Raw genomic sequence first — 21365 nt, 5'->3', positions numbered from 1 at the left:
TGAGTTCATCTGATTTTTATGTGAATGTTTATGGGGAAGGCAAGAAAATGGTTTTAAGACTAGTATAGGACCGAGTTACAGAGCCATGCAGCACAGAAACAGACTCACAGACTAGTCCATGCTGACTATGTTCTCAAACTAAACCAGTCCCACCTGCCAGTGTTTTGGCCCATATCCCTCTAAACCTTTCATATTCATGAACTTATCCAAATGTCTTTTAAACGTCGTTACTGTACCTGCATCCATCACTTCCTCTAGACATTTAGTCCGCATGTGCACCACTTTGTATAAAAAAAATTGTGCCCTTCAAGTCTTTTTAAAATCTTTCTCCTGTCACCATCAAAATTTGCTCCCTAATCTTGAAACCCCAACCCTAGGGGAAGGACACCTGTCGTTCACCTCATCTCTCCCCTCATGATTTTATAAACCTTGATAAGGTCACATCTCCACCTCCTATGCGCCAGTGAAAACGTTCCAGCCCATCCACCTAGATGCAGGTAGATCCATATCCAGTCATGATCGGTTCAATGCTGGTCCCAATTCTCTCGGTGTCCAGGACAGCAAGAGACCACAAGACATAGGAGCAGAAATTAGGCCACCAGGTATGCTCATTCCATTCAATCGTGGCTGATAAGTTTCTCAGTTACATTCTTCTGCTATAAGCAAAGTGAAAATGGAGGGAGTGAGTGTGGGATGGAGATTTTTAGCTTCCAGGGAATGAGAGGAAAGAGTTCACTATAAATTGGAATTTATGGGATCGGCTGATGAACCGAGGAGTGTCAGTTGGAGTTTAATTTAGAGAAATCAGAGATTTGCATTTTGGTCAAGCGATCCAGACAGGACTGACACAGTTAAGGGGAGTGTTGCAGAATAGTGTTTGGAAGCCCTAGCTTTCGGAGCGATTAGATTTATTTTAGATTTTATTACTTAGTGTGGAAACAGGCCCTTCAGCCCAAACCGACCCTTCGAAGAGCAACCCACCCAGACCCATTCCCCAACGTTTACCCCTTCACCTAACACTACAGGCAAATTAGCGTGGCCACGTCACCTAACCTGCACATCTTTGGACTGTGGGAGGAAACCCACGCAGACACTGGGAAAATGTGCAAACTCCACACTGACAGTTGCCCGAGGTGGGAATTGAACCCGGATCTCTGGCACTCTGAAGTGCTGCTGCTGCTGCTTCAGGTGGTTGTGGGGAATAAGATCATGATTAGACTATTTATAGCCAATAGAGTCCAGTTCATGGAGATGTGATACATTAAACAATTTAGATTATTCTTCCATCTTTTAGAATGGGGTTCTGTTCTTTGGTATGTTAATCCCAGAACCTGTTTTCAGTAACTTTCTCAAGAACGTAATTTAAATGCAGAGCTTTTCTATCAAAAATGTCAGGCTGACTCGACATTGGGACCCAGACAGAATTCACACCTATTGGTGGGTAGGCTGGGACTTTTTTCACTGGAGCACAGGAGGTTGAAAGAGTGTCAGACGATACAGCAGAATGTAGATTGGAGTGTTGGGAAGAGAAATGGCAGATGGAGTTCAATCCAGACAAATGCGAGGTGATGCATTTTGGAAGATGCAATTCAAGAGTGAGCTATACAGTAAATGGAAAGGTCCTAGGGGAAATTGATGTACAGAGAGATCTGGGTGTTCGGGTCTATTGTTCTCTGAAGGTGGCAATGCATGTCAGTAGAGTGGTCAAGGCAGTATACAACACGCGTTCCATCATCGGACGGATTGAGTAAAAGAGCTGGCAGGTCATGTTAAAGTTATTTAAGATTTTGGTTTGGCGCATTTGGAATACTGCGTACAATTCCGGTTGCCAGATTTCCAAAAGGATGTGGATACTTTTGGAGAGAGTGCAGGGGAGGTTCACCAGGATGTTGCCTGTTATGGAGAGCGCGAGGTATAAGGAGAGATTGAATAGATTAGGATTATTTTCATTGGAAATAAGGAGGTTGAGGGGGGGGGTCCTGATTGAGGCCTAAAAACCATGAGGGGTGTAAACAGGGGTGGATAGTAAGAATTATTTTCCCAGAGGGGAAGACTTAATTACTCAGGGTCACGAGTTCAAAGTGAGGGGGGAAAGGTTTGAGGGAGATATACATGGAAAGTTCTTTACACAGGGTGGTGGGCGCCTCGAATGCATCGCCAGTGGAGGCAGTAGGGGTGGGATCGATAGCGTCATTTAAGATGTATCTAGACAGAGACATGAATGGGCAAGGAGCAGAGGGATACAGATCCTTAGAAAATAGGCGGCAGGTTTAGATAGAGTATCTCGATCAGCATAGCCTTTGAGGGCTGAAGGGCCTGTTCCTGTACTGTAAGGTTTGTTGCTCTCTTTATAGAGGTTTACAAAACCATGAGGGGCGTAGATAACGTGATTGGCATGTGTCGATTCAAGATTAGGCTGCAAATTAAGGTGAGAGGAGAAAGATTTAAAAAACACATGAGGAGCACCTTTTTTTTAAACAGTGGTTTGTGTGGAATGAATGTCCAGAGGAAATGGTGGATGCAGGTTGAGTAACAACGTTTAAAAGACATTTGGATAAGTACATGAATAGGAAAGGTTCAGAGGAATATGGGCCAAACACAGGCAGGTGGGACTAGTTTAGTTTGTGAATATAGTCAGCATGGACTAGTTGGGCTAAAGGGTCTGTTCTGTGCTGTATGACTCTAACTGTTCTATACTGGTCTTAAAACCATTTTACTTGCCTTCCCCCATAAACATCCACTTCATGGTTGTTCCAAAATCAGATGAACTCAGCCTTGAATATATTCAATGACCCCCTAACTGCAGGAAGACATCCCTACTTCTGAAATCAATTCCTCTTGCTAATATACCTCTTGCCTTGCTGATTGCTTGCTGCATCCGTCTGACAACTGGCAGTGACTGGTGTGGAAGGATGCTGAGGTCACTATTTACATCCACACATCATTCCTGAGGAAGGGCTCGTGCCTGAAACGTCGATTCTCCTGCTCCTCGGATGCTGTCTGACCTCCTGTACTTTTCCAGTGCCACACTTTTCGACTCTCTCCTCCAGCATCTGCAGTCCTCACTTTCTCCACATCCCAATATGTCACCATTTGAACAACGTACCTCCTTTTGGCGGTTATTTTTTCATAACCGAGGTTATAACTTCACACTGTGGGACTGCATTTGCTGTGCGTTTGCCAATTGAGACACAGACCTGGACCAACGTTTCCCGATTCTGTCCCCTCCCTGGATTCACTCGGTTTCTTTTCCGTTGCTGCAAGTCAACAATTTAACCCCAGAATGAAAAAATGAAATGGTAAAGACAGTGCCGTACTCACAGATGGCGGATAGAGGAAGGAAGTTGCAGTCTGAGGTGAAGCTCGATCTTCATTTGAAGAGAAGCAGCAGCTTCAGAACCTGATGGTCCATCTTCCGCATTCAGACAATTGGGGAGTTCTGATTGGCAGGAGGACCAGGCTCCTTGTCTGGCTTCTCATTGGTCCATTTGAAGAAGGGTTTGCACTGTTTCTGTAGACAGAGCATGCGCGGCGTTTGCTGAACCAGCATAGAGTCAGAAGTGTACAGCATGGAAACAGACCCTTCGGTCCAACCCGTCCATGCCGACCAGATATCCCAACCCAATCTAGTCCCGCCCCTCAACACCTGGCCCACATCCCTCCAAACCTTTCCTATTCATATACCCATTCAAATGCCTCTTAATTGTTGCATTCGTACCAGCCTCTACCACTTCCTCTGGCAGCTCATTGCATGCACGTACCACCCTCTGTGTGAAAAAATTGCCCCGTAGGTCTCTTTTATATCTTTCCCCTCTCACCCTAAACCTATGCCCTCTAGTTCTGGACTCCCCAACCCAAGGGAAAAAACTTTGTCTATTTATCTTGTCCATGCCCCTCATAATTTTGTAAATCTTTATAAGGTCACCCCTCAGCCTCTGACACTCCAGGGAAAACAGCCCCAGCCTGTTCAGCCTCTCCCTCTAACTGTACCTCTTATGCTCGCATCCAAGTCATTTATGTAAATGACAAAAATAGAGGACCGAGCACCGATCCTTGTGGCACTCCACTGGTCGCAGACCTCCAGTCTGAAAAACAACCCTCCACCATCACCCTCTGTCTTCTACCTTTGAGCCAGTTCTGTATCCAAATGGCTAGTTCTCTCTGTATTCCTTGAGATCTCACCTTGCTAATCAGTTTCCCATGGGGAACCTTGTCAAACGCCTTACTGAAGTCCATTTCGATCACATTACTGCTCTGCCTTCCTCAATCCTCTTTGTTGTTTCCTCAAAAAACTCAATCAAGTTTGTGAGACATGATTTCCCACACAAAAAGCCATGTTGACTATCCCTAATCAGTCCTTGCCTTTTCAAATACATGTACATCCTGTCCCTCAGGATTCCCTCCAACAATGTGCCCACCACTGATGTCAGGCTCACTGGTCTAAAGTTCCCTGGCTTGTCCTTACCACCCTTCTTAAACAGTGGCACCACATTAGCCAACCTCCAGTCTTCTGGCACCTCACCTGACATGCACAGTATGCTCTATGGAGATGCTGTTCCTGATGGATTTAAAGTGTCCAAATGTCACAATTTCAACCCCCCCCCCCAGTCACTTGACATAACCGTGCAGGGTCCTCGCTATTTTTGATGCTCATGTTACCTAGAACCCTCATGATTATATCAATCTCAATGAGGTCACCCCTCAACCTCCTGTGCTCCAGTGAAGAGAGTCTCAGCCTCTCCTTATAACTCAAACCCTCCAGTCCTGGCAACATCCTGGTAAATCTTTACTGAACCCTCTGTAGTAGTTTTCTTCCTATTACAGGGCCACCAGAAGCGTCCTCAGTACTCTACAAGTGGCTTCACCAACATCCTGTATAACTTCTAAATGATGTCCCAACTCCTTTATTCAATGGTGTGAACAAATAAGGTAAGTGGGCTGAATGCCTTGTGAAGCACCCTTCCAACCAGTGATGCAACTTTCAATGAAGTATGTACCTGAACCCCTCCCTCTCTCCCCCCCATATCCCTCTGTACAAGTCCAGCCCTTATTTTAGGAAAATGCAACCCCTCACTTTTATCTATACCTCTCTCATATGTACGCTCTCTCTCCGATGTACACACACCCTCTCACAGGCTTCTCCTCCATCACACTCCATTTACAAAGCATCGTTATATGCGCGCACGCACATATAACGATGGGGTGCATTTGCAGAATAATATTTACAGATATATTCAATTTTGCACAAAAAGCGTACAACATGCAGGTAGTCAGTCCATATAATATTTTATAAATTCCAGTTTGGAAATAGAACCAGTCTGATTTAAGATTGGGATACTGACTCACCTTTCATGCATTGTCTGGGCTGAGCTGTCACCTGTTTTTAAAAAAAACCTTAAGTGATCTTGAGAATACGACTTAATAATAGTTCTGCGATGTACACATTAATGAAATAAAACCTGCAACCCATTCTAAAAGATGAAAGACTTAACAGCAATATATCATATCAGTTGCATGACACTGATCTTTTGCTCTTAACTCTGTGTCTTATGATCCTGCTCCACAGCTACCCGATGAAGGAGCAGCACTCTGAAAGTTAGTGCTTCCAAATAAACCTGTTGGACTATGTCCCGCTGTTGTGATTTTTAAACCTTGCCCCACCTAGTCTAACAGCAGTATTTCCACCTCCTTTCTAATGAACACAACCCATACTTCCCAGTGCTGCCAGTAAACTGTCGATGAAACGATGCAGTGCCTGCACTCCCGAAAAATTTAAACTTCTAACATTGGAAACTTAGTACAGGAGGCTGCAAGAAATGAACAGCTTTAAAACAAAAACCACTTGGAGCTCTAAGCTTTCAATGAGAGTCTGAGTCCGGCAGAACGTTCAGGTAACCTTTATTGTGTCCCAACATTGTTACAGCTTCAGATGCCCCCAGCAAAGATCACTTTTATCTAAGTCACAATGTTTAAACCCAAATGGAGCAATTAAGTGCAAAGTTACTTTCAACCATTTAATAAAACACTGCAAATTTTATTTCATATGAAAATACATTCATTTTATAATTTGGATAAGATCTTTACAAAGGAAATATACTAAACAAAATAGCTTTCCTGGGTATCAATATTGACAACAGTTATGCAGCTATTATTTGGCAATTGACCAACTAATTGAAATAATTTCAGAATAAATGAGCTGCTTCATTATTATACATTGAGATATTGCATATCTTGGCTCTCACCCAAGTATTCTTCGAAGAAAAAAATGCATCTGGATGGGGACATGAATAGGAAGAATTCAGAGGGATATGGGCCAAATGCTGGCAAATGGGTCACTAGATTAATTTAGCTTGTCTGGTTGGCCTGGACTGAAGGGTTTGTTTCTGTGTGCTCATTACAGACGCCCCTCTTCTGGGATCCCCATACCAGCTGTTATTTTCATGAAATAATCTGACAATTGTTGACTTCCATCAACCTATTCCATCCAGAGAAATTTCCTCTCCCTGCAAAGTGTGGTTCACGTTGGCAAGTTCAATCCTCCTCCAGTCCTCAGGAACACACTCTATAATGCGCAATGTTCTCAATACCTGTTTAACGTTCAGTGGGGAAACTATTTTCAGTCCAACAGGTAAACAGAATTCCTCCGAAATGTTTTTGGCAAATGCACTGCTCCCACGAGAGCTCATGGGCCCACAGTTCAAAGCTTTCAACAGCTTTTTTTCTCATTTCCCCGCCTTCCCAGGATGCAGAATTTCTCCCACCAGAAATTGTTTGCCCTGAAAAAAATCCAGCAGGAACATGATTATGGAACTATCAGTAAAAATGCTTCATTTGGCTCAACCAAGGTTGGAAATGGAAGAACATCTCTGTTCAAAGTTACTGTTCGTTTGCCCTTTCAAAATTCCTTGAATTTAAGGTGTTCCATTGTAGCATTTATTTATGATCCATTAAAAGCAGTATCCAGTCTCATCTGAGTGAGGAACCGACTCAACAAGCGAAATAACTTTTCTGTCTGCTCTTTAGATGTGACAACCTCTCCCTCTCTGTTGATGCAACAGGATTACCAGAGCTGGAAGTACCACTCTCGGAATATATTTGCTGATTGACAGTTTACTTGAACTGCTTAACATAAGGATTTAAAAGCTGCTAGCCCGATCTCGCACAAAGCACTAAAACAAACTGTTCACCCGTGCTTGTGCAGAGGAGAAATTTCACTTGGACAAAGTTAAACATCACACAACACCAGGTTATAATCCAGCAGGTTTGTTTGGAAGCACTAGCTTTTGGAGAGCCGCTCCTTCATTAGGTAATTGTGGAGAATGAGATCATGATCACAATTTATATCCAAAGGAGTCTAGGGTCATGGAAATGTGACACATCAAACAATTTTAGATTAAATCCTTCATCTTTTAGAATAAGTTTCTGCTCTTTGGTTTGTTAATCCCAGAACTTCTTTTTTGTTACCTTCTCAAGAATGTCATTCAAATGCAGAGCTTTTCTAACAATGTGTGAATTCTGTCTGCGCCCGAATGTTGTCAGACTAACATTTTTCTTAGAGAAAAACTCTACATTTAAATTACATTTTTGAGAAGGTAATTTATAGATTAGGGTGTAGAGGTCAGGGTGGATAGGCTGTGCTAAATTACCCATAGTGACCAGGGATGTGAAACTGAGGGTGGATTGGCCATGGGAAATATGGAGTAAGGGGGTGGGTATGTGTGGGATGCTGTTCAGAGGGCCAGTGTGGAATAGATGGGCTGAATGGCCTGTTTCCACATTATTGGGATTCTATGACTCCCACCACAAAGGAGCGTTTTATCTGCATCTATCCTGTCAAGCCCCTTTCAGAATTCTACTGGTTTCAATAAGATCACTTCTGGTTCAGAGAGGTAGACAGCACAGAAATAGACTCTTTGGTCCAACTCATCCATGGCGACCAGGGTTCCCAAACTAAACTAGCCTCACTTGCCTGCGTTTGGCCCAAATCCCTCTAAACCTTTCTATTCATGTACCCATCCAAATGTCGTTTAGACTTTGTAAACGTACCTGCATTGACCACGTCCTCAACAAGTTCATTCCACGTGTAAACCGCCCTCTGTCAAAACGTTGCCCCTCGGGTTCCTTTTAAATCTCTCTCCTCTCACTTTAAAGAAATATCCCCCCTAGTCTTGAGCTCCCCAACGTTAAGGAAGAGCCTTTGCTATTCACCTTACCTCCACTCCTCATGATTTTATCAATCTCAATAATGTCACCCCCCAACCTCCTGTGCTCCAGTGAAAAAAGTCCCAGCCTCTCATTATAACTCAAACCCTCCAGTCCTGGCAACATCCTGGTAAATCTTTACCGAACCCCCTCTAATAGTATTCTTCCTATTACAGGGACACGAGAACCATACTCAGTACTCTGAAAGTGGCCTCACCAACATCCTGTACAACCTCAACATGATGTCCCAACTCCTTTACTCAATGTGGTGAACAATGAAGGCAAGTATGCCAAATGCCTTCTTGACCACCCTGTCTCACAGTGAAGCAACTTTGAAAGAACTGTGTACCTGAACCCCACCATGTCTCTCTCTTACAGCATGACACAGGGCCCTACCATTAACTGTACAAGTCCTGACTGTCCTTGCTTTAGCAAAACGCAAGCCCTTGCTTTTATTCATACCTTACTCATACACATGTGCTCTCTCGCACACATACACAGGCATATACTCCATCACACTCTTATGTGCACTCATGCATAAACTCACATATCACTTTTTGGGCAAATTTGTATTGGCAGAATTATGTTTGCAGATACATTCAATTTTGCTCAAAAAGTGCACAGTCTGCAGGCAGTCAATCCATGTAATATTTTATAAATTCCTCCTTTGGAAATAGACCCAGTCTGATTCAAAATTGGGACATTGACAGACTCGAACCTCACACCTTTATCGGGGCTGTCTGGGCTGAATTGTCACTTTTTTTAAAAAAACTTAAGTCATCTTGAGAATGTGAATCAAAAGATGTCCTGGGATTTACATATTAATGAACTGAAACCTGCAACGCATTCTAAAAGGTGAAAGACTTAACAGGATATATTGAACAAACCAAGATTGCTATCAGTTGCATGACACTGTGATCTTTTGCTATAAAATCTGTGTCTTATGATCCTGCTCTACAGCTACCCGATGAAGCAGCAGTGCTCCAAAAGCTCACATTTCCAAATAAACCTGTTGGACTATAACCTGGTGTTGTGTGATTTTTAACTTCATCCAGGCAAGTCCACCACCGGCTCCTCCACATCATTTCTAGTGAGCACAGCCCACACCTCCCAATGCTGCCAGTAAACTTTACAACGCCGATGAAATGACACACTATGCACTCCTGAAAAATTCACAATTTCTAACGAAACTGGCTGCTCATTCACTGATCCATCTGATACGCCACATTGGAAGCTTAGTCCAGGAAGCTGAAAGAAATGAGCAGCTTTAAAACAAAAACCTTGGAGCTCAAAGCTTTCAATGAGAGTCTGAGCCGGGGGTAATTTCCGGTAACTTTTATTGAGATCCAACTTTTACAGGTTCAAACCCCTCAGCAAAAAGGCAGAGAAAAAGTAGCTGCTTTTTAAACAGTTCAAGGTCAAAACGCACACGCTACCTCACCACCCCCCTACCTCACTTCTTTACTATTGGTCACCACCAAGTTGTCCCTTTGTAATTGGGTCCTTGGTACAGCCTTAACCTGGAGGAAGTGTTGTCTCACTCGGCAATTTCAACCCATACCCTGTATCGCACCATCTGCTGCAGTGGGATTCAAACCCGGGAGCCCCTGGAACTGGGTTGGTAGTCCAGTCGATACTGGCACTCAACCATCGTGCCTTCAATCCCCCTGCGATGGTACATGAACTCCCTGGTGCCTTTGGAGGTTGGTAGAGCTGGTGAGGCCCTTCCCGCACAGGGGGCAGCTGAAGGGCCTCTCTCCTGTGTGGACCCGCTGGTGCCTCAGCAGGGTGGAGGAATCACTGAAGGCCTTCCTGCACACTCGGGGCAGCTGAAGGGCGTCTCCCCAGTGTGGATCCGCTGGTGGGTTAGCAGGGTGGAGGAAGTGCTGAAGCCCTTCCCGCAGACGGGACAGGGGAACGGGCTCTCCCTGGTGTGGCTGCACCGATGAGTCTCCAGGACAGACGGGACACAGAAGGTTTTCCTGCAGTCGCCACACTTCCATCGTTTCTCCACAGGGCTGGATTCCTCGGGTTTCTCCATGGCCGAAGCTTCAGTTACACACAAATGCGTGTGGAGCCCCTCCCCACTGTGAATTCCTCTTCCCAGGCCATATAACTGCTTCAGGCTCAACACTCAGTGCGCTGCAACAGTAGGGTCTCTCATTCAGTCCCACTGATGCTGAAAACGTACTCAATCAGGAAACAAAACGCTTTGCTCCTTCTCACAGAAGCATAGTTGAAAATCATTGCGGTCCCGATGGATTGAGTGACTGTCAGACATTGACGTCAAAGTGAGGACTGCAGACGCTGGAGAGTCAGTGTCGAAAAGTGTGCCGCTGGAAAAGCACAACAGGTCAGGCAGCATCTGAGGAGCAGGAGAGTCAATGTTTCGGGCATCAGCCCTTCATCTGTTGATTTTGAAGCTTCAGTCTTCAGATCTTCAAATACACTGTTAAAAACAGATTACAAAAGTCATCACTATCAGTGCAGGGTAGAAATTCAGAACAAGCAATTCTATTTTGTGGAATATTCTTTTCTTTTGGTTTTCCACAAAATTGAAAGCACTCCCATACCCTCTTCCCCCTCTGTTCTCACTCTGCTCTATCTAATTCTCCTGAAGGTGCTGATTCAGGATCTTACAGGGGCAGAAAAGCAAAAACGTCAAGACTGACATCTCTCTGAATTTTGGATACCTCCACCTGAAAGTTAATATCTTTCACAACACTGGGATCCTGCTGAGAGTGAGCAGGTCTGATTTTGGGAAGCAAAAAAAAGGTGTCAATTCAGGGTGAACCTGCAACGCAGCTTCTTGGGAAGGACCAGACACAAAATGGTTAACGACCCTGGGAAGGTGGGAGCAAAATGAGACATCAAGGCATTAACACCGACACACTTCAGTCAAACTCTTCTGCTCCCAGTCAGGGCAAAACATGCTCTGAAAGTCCAGCCTTCACAACCACACTTCTGCTTCCACTGAAGACAATTAGAGTCACACAGCACGGAAACTGACCCTTTGGCCCAACCTGCCCAGATATCCTAAATTAATCTAGTTACGTTTGCCATCACTTGGCCCCTATATGGGCCGGGTGCTGCCAGCTGGGACTAAATTGGGTTGGCTATCTTGTCAGCAAGGACGGGTTGGACCAAAGGGTCTGTTTCTGTGCTGTACATCTCTATGACTCCAGTCGCATTTGCCATCACTTGGCCCTGACCCAACTGAACCCTTCATATTCATATGCCCATCCAGGGGCCTTTTAACTTGTCATCGTATCAGCACCCACCACTTCCTCTGGCAGCTCACGCCATCGCTCAAGCGACTCCATGTTGAAAGCGTCTGATCTGGTGCACCAAATGACACCAGGATAATCTCAGATCATTCCAGATCGCATCGATACTCAGTCAGTGGCTTTCCCGATCAGGATGTTGTACGTGATCAAACAGGTCCATGGGTAGGCGATCCCCCACCTCTTAGTTCAAGTATCTCTACGAGAACTCCCTTGCTGGAGGTCCCTTGGAGACACTTCAACTGGACTTCATTGAGTTGGAGAAATGAGTTGAGTTGCTATAAATGTGTTTTGCTTACTGTTGATGTCTTTTGTAAGTGGATTGAAGCCTTCCCTCCTCTTCATGCTACTGCTGAGACTGTGGTGAAGATTTTGTTTAAGGAAATAATTCCCTGCTTCAGTATACCTGCGTGCATTAGCTCGGTCAATGGACCAACTTTGTAGGTAATATTAACGGAGAACTCTGTTCCCAGCTTTGTATTTGTCAGCAACTGCATGGAGCTTATCCTCAGGCGGCCGGCCTTGTTGAATGTTTTAACCAGACTCAAGACTAAACTTGCCAAATTAATGGCCGAGTCTGGCCTCTCCTGGTTATGCTAATCCCTGTGGCCTTATTCCAGATGCGATCCATATCTGCGGGCAAGACATGACTGTCTCCAGCTGACAGTCTCTCTGGTCACCGCCTCCGTACCCTTGGAACGATTTGGCACCCGTCTCAGTCCACGTCCACCACATGACCGAAGCAATGATTGGTTATGTTCTTGCTCTAACTAATGTTATGTGTGCCTTTCACTCCCAGGAGCGTGTGGCCTACAGCGATGTTCCCTCCCTGTCAGCCTCGTCACGGGTAGAGCCTGGTTCGTTGGTGCTCGTCAAGAACTGGACTGGCAAAGGTCTCCAACCTCGTTGATGGCCCCTTCCATGTTTTACTTCCCACCCCTACGGCGGTCCCAGTCGCTGGGCGCTCAGCTTGGGTCCAACTGCACCGTTGTAAATTGATTGACCGCACCAATCAAAAGGGGGGAAGAGGAGGAGAGAATCCTGGATCTCAACAAAAGGAGTGGACCCTGTCCAGTTGGGTTTTTGAATCTTGCTGTTGTTCTAATGTTAATCTTATTACAGATACTTGAACTAAGAGGAGGGACATGTGGGGGATCGCTTATCTCCTCACCTTTCTGATCACGTACAACATCCTGATGGGGAAAGCCACTAGGTATGGATGCGACCAGGAATGATCAGAGATTATCCACCACCCATGCTGAGGAGATGTCGTCCAGTGCAACGGACCAGATGCCTTTGACGTGTGGAACGTGATGAAGATTGAATATTGCAATGGACTCTTACATCAGAAAGACCAGATGGTCCATCTGGACAGTAGAAATCAGTGAGAGTTATCATGTCGTTACCATGTTTTTTTGATTTTATCTGCAGACGCAAGCCTCATGAAAATAAAAATGATCAACCCCGTTATTATGGTAAATATGCCCAGGAACATTATCCCTTTTTGTAGGATGGGCCAACTCGAGAAAAGGGAAGCCTGATAGGGGAAACTCCTCAATCCACAAACAACTTATTTATACAGACCCACAGAACGCTCTTCACCCCAGAGGCAGTAGTATGTTACTTCTCTCTATCGGGAGATGACTTACTTGCCCCGTCCCCAGTCCCCGATTCCAATCTATTCATCAGACTTCCTACTGTCGACCCTGTGAAGAGAAATATCACTTTCCAATATCTCGGGTCTGTGTATACAAACAGCTGGTGTAACACTGGCTGGGGTACAGCAGGCCTTATGCGGCACATGGACCTGGAACGGAACCCTTCCCTTGTGCATTTATAGGCCTTTTCTCTTTTCAGAATCTGATACTGTCACCAAGACCATGTACAATAGAGCTAAGGGAGAGCCCAATGTGAACAGCATTCTGAAGACCATTGTCTCCCATACAGTGCGAGTGCTCGAATCCCTTGGCCCATTTTTACAGCGCTCAAGCGACTCCTCTGTGCCACCGTGAGCGGCACGGTGGCACAGTGGTTAGCACTGCTGCCTCACAGTGCCAGAGACTCGGGTTCAATTCCCGCCTCAGGCGACTGACTGTGTGGAGTTTGCACATTTTCCCCGTGTCTGCGTGGGTTTCCTCCGGGTGCTCCGGTTTCCTCCCACGGTCCAAAGAAGTGCAGGTCAGGTGAATTGGCCATGGTAAATTGCCCGTAGTGTTCGGTAAGGGGTAGATGTGTAGGGGTATGGGTGGGTTGTGCTTCGGCAGGGCAGTGTGGACTGACAGGGGAAACTCCTCAATCCACAAACAACGTATTTATACAGGCCCACAGAACGCTATTCACCCCAGAGGCAGTAATATGTTACTCCTCTCTATCGGGAGATGACTTACTTGCCTGTCCCCAGTCTCCAATTCCAATCTGTTCATCACTGTTTCCACACTGTAAGTAATCTAATCTAAAACGTCGACCCTTTACTCCTGTTGATCTGACCAGACCCCCTGCTGAAACATTTCAGTAACCTACTTTGACAAACTCTCCCTAATATACACCAAACCAGACTATTATTTCTTAAGGTAAAGGTAAAGCTACCAATTTCCTTGTCCTGGATGGCAAAGATGTCCCTCATAAGGTCACTATCGGAGCCCTTGTTCCCACAACAGTACCTTGTCCTGGCCGGTGGACAAGTCGATGGAACCTCCATCTGAGGAGGATGCAGCGGTTGGTGTCAGCCAACCTTGCTCCAACTGGAAGGATCCCAAGGGACTGGGTGACAATACAGGACACCCGATAGGCTGGGAAATCCAGAGTACCCTGAGGTTGGAAGGATCGGCAGTAGTGACAAGTTAAAAGAACCGCAATTCCCTCTTTTGCGGCCTGACCATTCCCGGAAATAAGACTAAAGAGGCTCTGGAACAGAGTAAACTGGGATTATCAGACCTGTGTCTTTACTCTGTGCAGAATCGGTATGCCTTAGACTATATACTCGCCCGGGAGGGTGAGGTCTGCACCATTGTCCAAGATAAATGCACTATGGGCATTCCCGATCTCACTGGCAATATTCCTCAGATACAAGAAGAGATCCAGGCATTCCTTGACAGAATGACTGAAGGGACCAGTTGGGGAAACTGCAGATTGGGCTCATGGTACAATTGGCTTATCAATTTAGCTATGTTTGTTTGTCGGTATTGGTATTGTTGGGTATTTAATTGCTAGGCTTATGAGGTCCCTTAGTGATATAGATTTGCCCCAGAAGATGCTCCTTTTGCGATCTGATGGCTCACCCACACGTGTCGATGACGATGATAAATATGACCAGATGAGCTGCGAGGATGGTGGTGTTGCTCTACAGGATGTTGATGGCTGGACCACCTTGAAGGGCATTCGTTTGGATTAGCCTTCTCTTTCAGTGATCGCAGTGCAATCAAAGGGAGGAATGAGGGTGTGGGCATCTGCGTGAGAAAGTATATAGTCTTCAAATTTGCCTTTAAACATTCAGACTAAAATGTAATGCTGAATTGTTGAATACATTTACTGCACTAGAAAATAAACAGGCAGGAAGGCTCAGAAAGAGGAGAGAACTTAAAGATAGGGACACCTGGGCTCACCAAGTGATAACAGGATGCTGTGAGGCAATTAAGAACGTTTGCCTCAGCATCGGTGAATCTGTGTGAACAGGACACCAAGTGATAACATTCACAGCCGTTCCCTTGTGAGACCATTTTAGTGCTGAGGCTGTTGAATCCCGTAGAAAATTAACTCTTAGTGCTGATCTGCTATGGATTGAAATGAATTGCATTTTGCGACTTTATGATGATATTGAGTAGCCATTACTGGTTATTAAATACAAACTCTGTAAAAGGAAATATTGATAAAGCTTTACCTTACTTGCTGCAGCCGAAGCTCCAGCGGAGGAAACAGGCCGCGGGCACACTTCCGGCTTCAGGGTGGCCACGCCCCCTGGCCCTGGTCCCGCCCCCTCCTCCGCCCCTTCAGAACGCAGCCGTAAACCCCGCCCACCCAGGTGTATTTGGAAGCACTGGCTTCCTAAGCGCTGCTTCTTCTGCGGGTAGCTGTGCTGCAGGATCATAAGACACAGAATTAATACCAAAACATCACAGTGTCATGCAACCGATGCAATATTTGGAACAAACCTGGACCGCTGCTTTGCTTTTAGAATGGGTTGCAGGTTTCAGTTCCTCAATATATAAATTCCAGAACTTTAGATCAGATTCCCTCCAGTGTGGAAACAGGTCCTTCGGGCCAACAAGTCCGCACCGACCCGCCGAAGAGCAAAACACCCAGCCCCATTCCCCGTCACCTAACACTACGGAGCAATTTAGCTTGGCCAATTCACCCGAACCCGCACGTCTTTGGACTGTGGGAGGAAACCCACGCAGACGCAGCCCGGGGGGGGGGGGGGGGGGGGGTTGGAAGGGAATTGAACCGGGGGCTCTGGTGCTGTGAGGCAGCAGTGCTAACCACAAAAAAATGAGGAATAGGGATGCAAGGCAGGATTTCAGGGAGCTAGGGTGGAAGCTGAGGGCTAGAACAAACAGAGTGGTTATCTCTGGTTTGTTGCCTCCTTTCCCAGGTATCTGACCCTTGTCTTTCGTGTCCTCCCGTACCCTTCCTGTTAGCCCTTGACCGCAGTCTCCTTTTTGTTATTTCTTCTACTGCCTCCACCATCATTTTGGCTTTCTGTTTCTGCTTCTCGTCTTCCCTTTTCACATACACTTTCTGTGCCTCACGTAACAGCTCTTCCATCTGTCTTTCACTCCATCCATCTCATTTCTGTAATTTCTTTTGTATGTCCGGCCATGATTTAGTTACAAACTGGACCTTTAAGAGTCCCTGTGCTATCTGATTATCGGGATCCATTCCCAAACACTTCCTTGTGGCCTCCTTGAGCCTTTTAAGAAATGCAGAAGTGGTTCCATCCTTCTCTTGTCGTACTTCAAAGGCCTTAACAAAGTTTTATGATCTTGGTGCCGCCTCTTTAATTCCTAATATTCCCATTTCTCATAGATCCCGCATTGACTCCCTATCTTCTCTGTCATTATTTTCCAAATGAGGGTCAACATTTGGGAATTTCTGTTCTGCTGGGACCCCTTCTTCCCCAACTGCGTGCCTCTTTTCCCATTCCTATAAAGCTGCTCTCCTAATCATACCTCGTTCTTCCCCTGAAAATAAGGTTCCTAAAATTGCCATCAGTTCTCCCCAGGTATATAAATTAGGCCCTAGGAATTGCTCTAATTGTTCGGCTCGTCCAACCGGATCCTCTATTAAACTTTTCATTTCCTTTGTAAAGACCCTAACTTCACTGCTCGTTAAGGGAGCGTTTACATATCTGATTGTACCTTCCCCAATCGGAACCTCTCGTAAGGGACATAATTTTACATTTTCCAATATCTCTGCCCCTCCTTTACATGTGGTGGCTCGAGTGACTCTTGCCCCCCCCCCCGGGTTCTGCATCTTTTAGTTCAGAGTCCGTTCCCATTTCTGTGTCTGGACACGGTTCTACTTCGGGAGCTGTAGGCTCGTTCCGGGGAGTAGTATATGGGGGTGGCAAACACGTTAAGGGATCCCATTGTGGCTTCCCTTGTTCATTCTTTTTCTGTTCTTTCCCTGATTCCTCCCTATTCATGGGACATAATTTTACTCCCGCGCTCCCTATCCAACAAACCGCATAATCGGACTCTTTTTGACTGTACGCTTCTTTCTGATTGACATATATATTAAGATCTTGACACAGCCAATCCTCATCAGACCCATATTTGGGCCAAAAAAATACCAGGCGCCTTAATATTTTATCTAGTCCAGACAAAACAACAATAGTTTACCATTGTAGCCTTATCTTTTCCCCGCGTCCGGGAGTTGTGTTCCCAATTTCCCAACATTCTCCCCAAAGGACTGTCGGGTGAAATATATTCCCCTTTAACATTATTTACAGATCGATCGTTACCCAGCCAACTCCCCGTGCCTCCCATTGTTGCTAATTTAATTAATCTTAACGAGGTCCGGTGTCACCTTCTTCCACACCCCCTTCAGGGTCCTGACTAGACACCTTACTCGTCCAATTAATCTGACCAACTATATGCTTTTTGAGACTTCAACTATTCTCCATAAATCACTTTTATGTAAGGATAAAAGAGATTAGTTAGAAACTGATAGTAAGGCAGTCATGACCTGTAAAAAGAACAGGAGTTAACACTTTATTTCATTATCTGTAAAATCCTTAACGTTAAGAGAAATCATGTTAAAACTTCCATAGTAGAAATCAGATTCAAAACAGTCCCGGATCTCAAGCTCCAGGGAACAAAGCAGAAACATTCAATCACCAACAAACAAATGTGCATTCAAACCAAATCACACCGGGTTAAACTTTCTAGTTGCTCTTTCTCTCTCTCACACACACACACACAGACACCGTGTCTCACAGACATTTTGAGCTTTCCGAAACGACTCCTCTAGCTTTTGAATATTCATCTGGACGTCTGGTCATAAGTTAGTTATGAAAGGCATCCTCAGTAGCCCTTCAACTACTAGCCCTTCTGACACTGGCTGTTTTCCATTGACATATGCTTAATTTTATATATCACCAATTCCCCATACTTTTATATGTCCTGACCACCAAGGCAAGACATAAAAGGTCTCTCTTCTGACCTTGGTCTGTGCACAGAGTTACCTGGTCATTTCGGTGCACCCCGTCGCGCAGCAATTCTTGCAGAAAATACCGTTGCCCCCGGTCACCCGGATATATCCTTTAAGACCTTTCCCTACCCGGGTCCTGTACACAAGAGCTGCTCGACCTAACCCGCCGCGTCTGCCCGCCTTGTTTCCAGGGTCTCCCAGTCCGGATCGTACTCGCCCAAACCGCGAACGACAAGCAAGGGAGTCGGAGATCACCGAAATCGGCGAGGTGCACCTCCACGGTCATCCCAAGAGTGTCGAGCGGTCTGAGTCCTGGATCCCGGAACGAGGCCCCCAATTGTGAGAAACAGAACTCACTCACAAATCAATCAGCCTGAAACAAAGCCTTGGAAACAAGAACAATTTATTATAGTCTTCTAAGTACTGGACGCTTCTGCAATCAAGCAGAAATGCGCGCCAAAACAGAGCATGTTAGCTTTCTTATTCAGTTTACAAATTGCGGAATCGCTTTATTGCGGAATCAGTATTGTGAAATACCCCTGCTGCTTCTTTTTGTGGTCAACTACAACACTTTAAAGTTATTTCCTAGCTTAAAACTATTTTCTTTAAAAGACCCTCTATATTCATTAAAGTCGTAGCCTTATGTATGCTACATGCTACAAGAATTCCGCTTCCCTTCTCCCTACTATACCCCCTCATCCATCTGCAAAAACAACATTTCTAATCTCCCACAGAAAGAGGGATAGGGATGTAAGGCAGGATTTCAGGGAGCTCGGGTGGAAGCTGAGGGCTAGAACAAACAGAGTGGTTATCTCTGGTTTGTTACCCATGCCACGTGATAGCAAGGCAAGGAATAGGGAGATATATCAGCTGAACACGTGGCTGCAAGGATGGTGCAGGAGGGAGGGTTTCAGGTTTTTGGATAATTGGGGCTCATTCTGGGGAAGGTGGGACTTGTACAAACAGGACAGTCTTCACTTGAACCAGGGGGGTACTAATATCCTGGGTGGGAAATTTGCTGGTGCTATTCGGGTGGGTTTAAACTAGCTCAGCAGGGGGATGGGAACCGGGGGGTGTAGCTGCAATGCACAGGAGAATGAGAGTAGGAAGGACAGGGACTGGATTTCAGGGTCACAGGAATGTGCTGGCAGACAGTGAAGTGATTTGAAGTGTGTCTCCTTCAACGCCAGAGTATCCGCAATAAGGTAGGTGAGCTTGCAGCACGGCTAGGTACCTGGGACTTGGATGTTGTGGCCATTTCGGAGACATGGAGAGAGCAGGGTGAGGAATGGATGTTGCAGGTTCCAGGGTTTTGATCTTTCATTCAGAACAGCCAAGGCGGTAAAAGAGGGAGCGGCGTGGCCTTGTTAGTCAAGGATAGTATAACGGTGGCTGACAGAACTTTTGATGAGGACTCATCTACTCAGGTAATGTGGGCTGAGGTTAGAAACAGGAGAGGAGAGGTCAGAAACAGGAGAGGAGAGGTCACACTGCTTGGAGTTTTTTTATAGGCCTCCGCAGAGTTCCAGGGAGGTGGAAGAGGGGATTAGCAAAATTATTCTGGGTAGGAGTGAAAGGAACAGGGTGGTCATTATGGGGGACTTTAACTTCCCCAACATTGACTGGAAATGCTTTCACTCTAGTACGTCGTATGGATCAGTTTTTGTCCAGTGTGCGCAGGAGGGCTTTCTGACACAGTATGTCGAAGACCGACAAGAGGGGAGGTCACTCTGGATCTGGTGCTTGGCAAATGAACCAGGCCAGATGTTTGATTTAGTGGAAGGTGAACACTTTGGAGAGAGTGACCATAATTCAGTTAGGTTTCATTTAGCGATGTAAAGGGATAGGAACATGCCGCAGGTCAAGAGTTATCGATGGGGCAAGGGCAATTATAATGCAATTAGGCAAGACTTAGGATGTATAGAATAGGGTAGCAAAATGCAGGGAATGGGAACAATTGAAATGTGGAGCTGGTTTAAGGAACAGATATAGTGTGTCCTTGATAGGTATGTCCCTGTCAGGCAGGGAGGAAGTGATAAGGTAAGGGGACCGTGGTTTACAACAGAAATTGCATCTCTTGTTACAAAGAAGAAGGAGGCTTATGTGTTGATGAGGCAAGATGGTTCAGATAAGGCGATGGAGAGTCACAGATTAGCTAGGAAGGATTTAAAGAGAGAGTTAAGAGCAAAGAGAGGACATGAGCAGTCTTTAACAAATAGAATAAAGGAGAACCCTAAAGCTTTCTATAGGTATGTGAGGAATAAAAGGATGATTAGGGTAGGAATAGGGCTAATCAAAGACAGAAGTGGGAAGTTGAATGTGGGCCCTGTGGAGATTGGAGAGGTGTTAATGAATATCTCTCATCGGTCTTCACTCAGGAAAAGGAGAATATTGTAGAGGATAAGAATGAGGTATGAGATATTAGACTCGAAGGGATCGAGGTTAGTTGCACACAGGTGTTATCAATTCTAGAAGGAGTGAAAGTAGACAAGTGCCCTGAGCCCAATGGGATTTATCCGAGGTTTCTCTGGGAAGCGAGGGAGGAGATAGCAGAGCTTTTGGCTTTGATATTTGAGTTGTTATTGTCCACAGGCTTAGTACCAGAGTGGAGGATTGCAAATGTTGTGCCCTTGTTCAAGAAGGGCAGCAGAGATGACCCAGGTAATTATAGACCAGTGAGCCTTACTTCTGTTGAAGGAAAGCTTTTGGAAAGGAATATTAGAGATCGGATTTATAATCATCTAGCAAGCAACAATTTGATTTCAGATAGTCAACATGGTTTCATCAAGGGCAGATGGTGGCTCACAAACCTCATTGCGCTTTTTGAGAAGGTGACCACGCATGTAGATGAGGATAGGGCAGTTGACATGGTGTACATGGACCTCCATAAAGGTTCCACATGGTAGGATGTTGGAGAAAATGCAGAGGCATGGGATTGAGGGTGATTTAGCAGTTTGGATTAGAAACTGGCATTCTGAAAGAAGGCAGCGAGTGGTGGTTTATGGAAAATATTCAGCCTGGAGTCCGGTTACTAGTGGTGTGCCACAAGGATATGTTTTGGGACTACTGCGGTTTGTCATTTTTAAAATTACTTAGGTGCAGGCAGAGGTGGATGGATTAGCAGAATTGGGCTGAGAGGTGGCAAATGGAGTTCAATGCAGCTAAATGTGAGGTGATTCACTTTGGAAAGAATAACAGGAAGCCAGTGATCTTGGAGTCCATGTGCATAGA

General features: G+C 45.5%; 1 long non-coding RNA gene across 1 annotated transcript; it reads left to right on the top strand.

Annotated features, from left to right (window-relative positions):
• The first annotated feature begins 4840 nt into the window (after positions 1-4840).
• On the top strand, positions 4841-9225 carry LOC148144695 (uncharacterized). Its single transcript, XR_015751585.1, has 2 exons — positions 4841-4929; positions 8379-9225. It is a non-coding gene; the product is annotated as an uncharacterized LOC148144695 (long non-coding RNA).
• Positions 9226-21365: the final 12140 nt, after the last annotated feature.

This window comes from Chiloscyllium plagiosum, unplaced genomic scaffold (assembly GCF_037043375.1).
Source record: "Chiloscyllium plagiosum isolate Xiang-an unplaced genomic scaffold, Cpla_swu_hap1 HiC_scaffold_27, whole genome shotgun sequence".
Classification (NCBI taxonomy): Eukaryota; Metazoa; Chordata; class Chondrichthyes; order Orectolobiformes; family Hemiscylliidae; genus Chiloscyllium; species Chiloscyllium plagiosum.
Note: the sequence above shows the minus strand (reverse complement) of the source record. Positions and strands in the feature narration are given on the sequence as shown.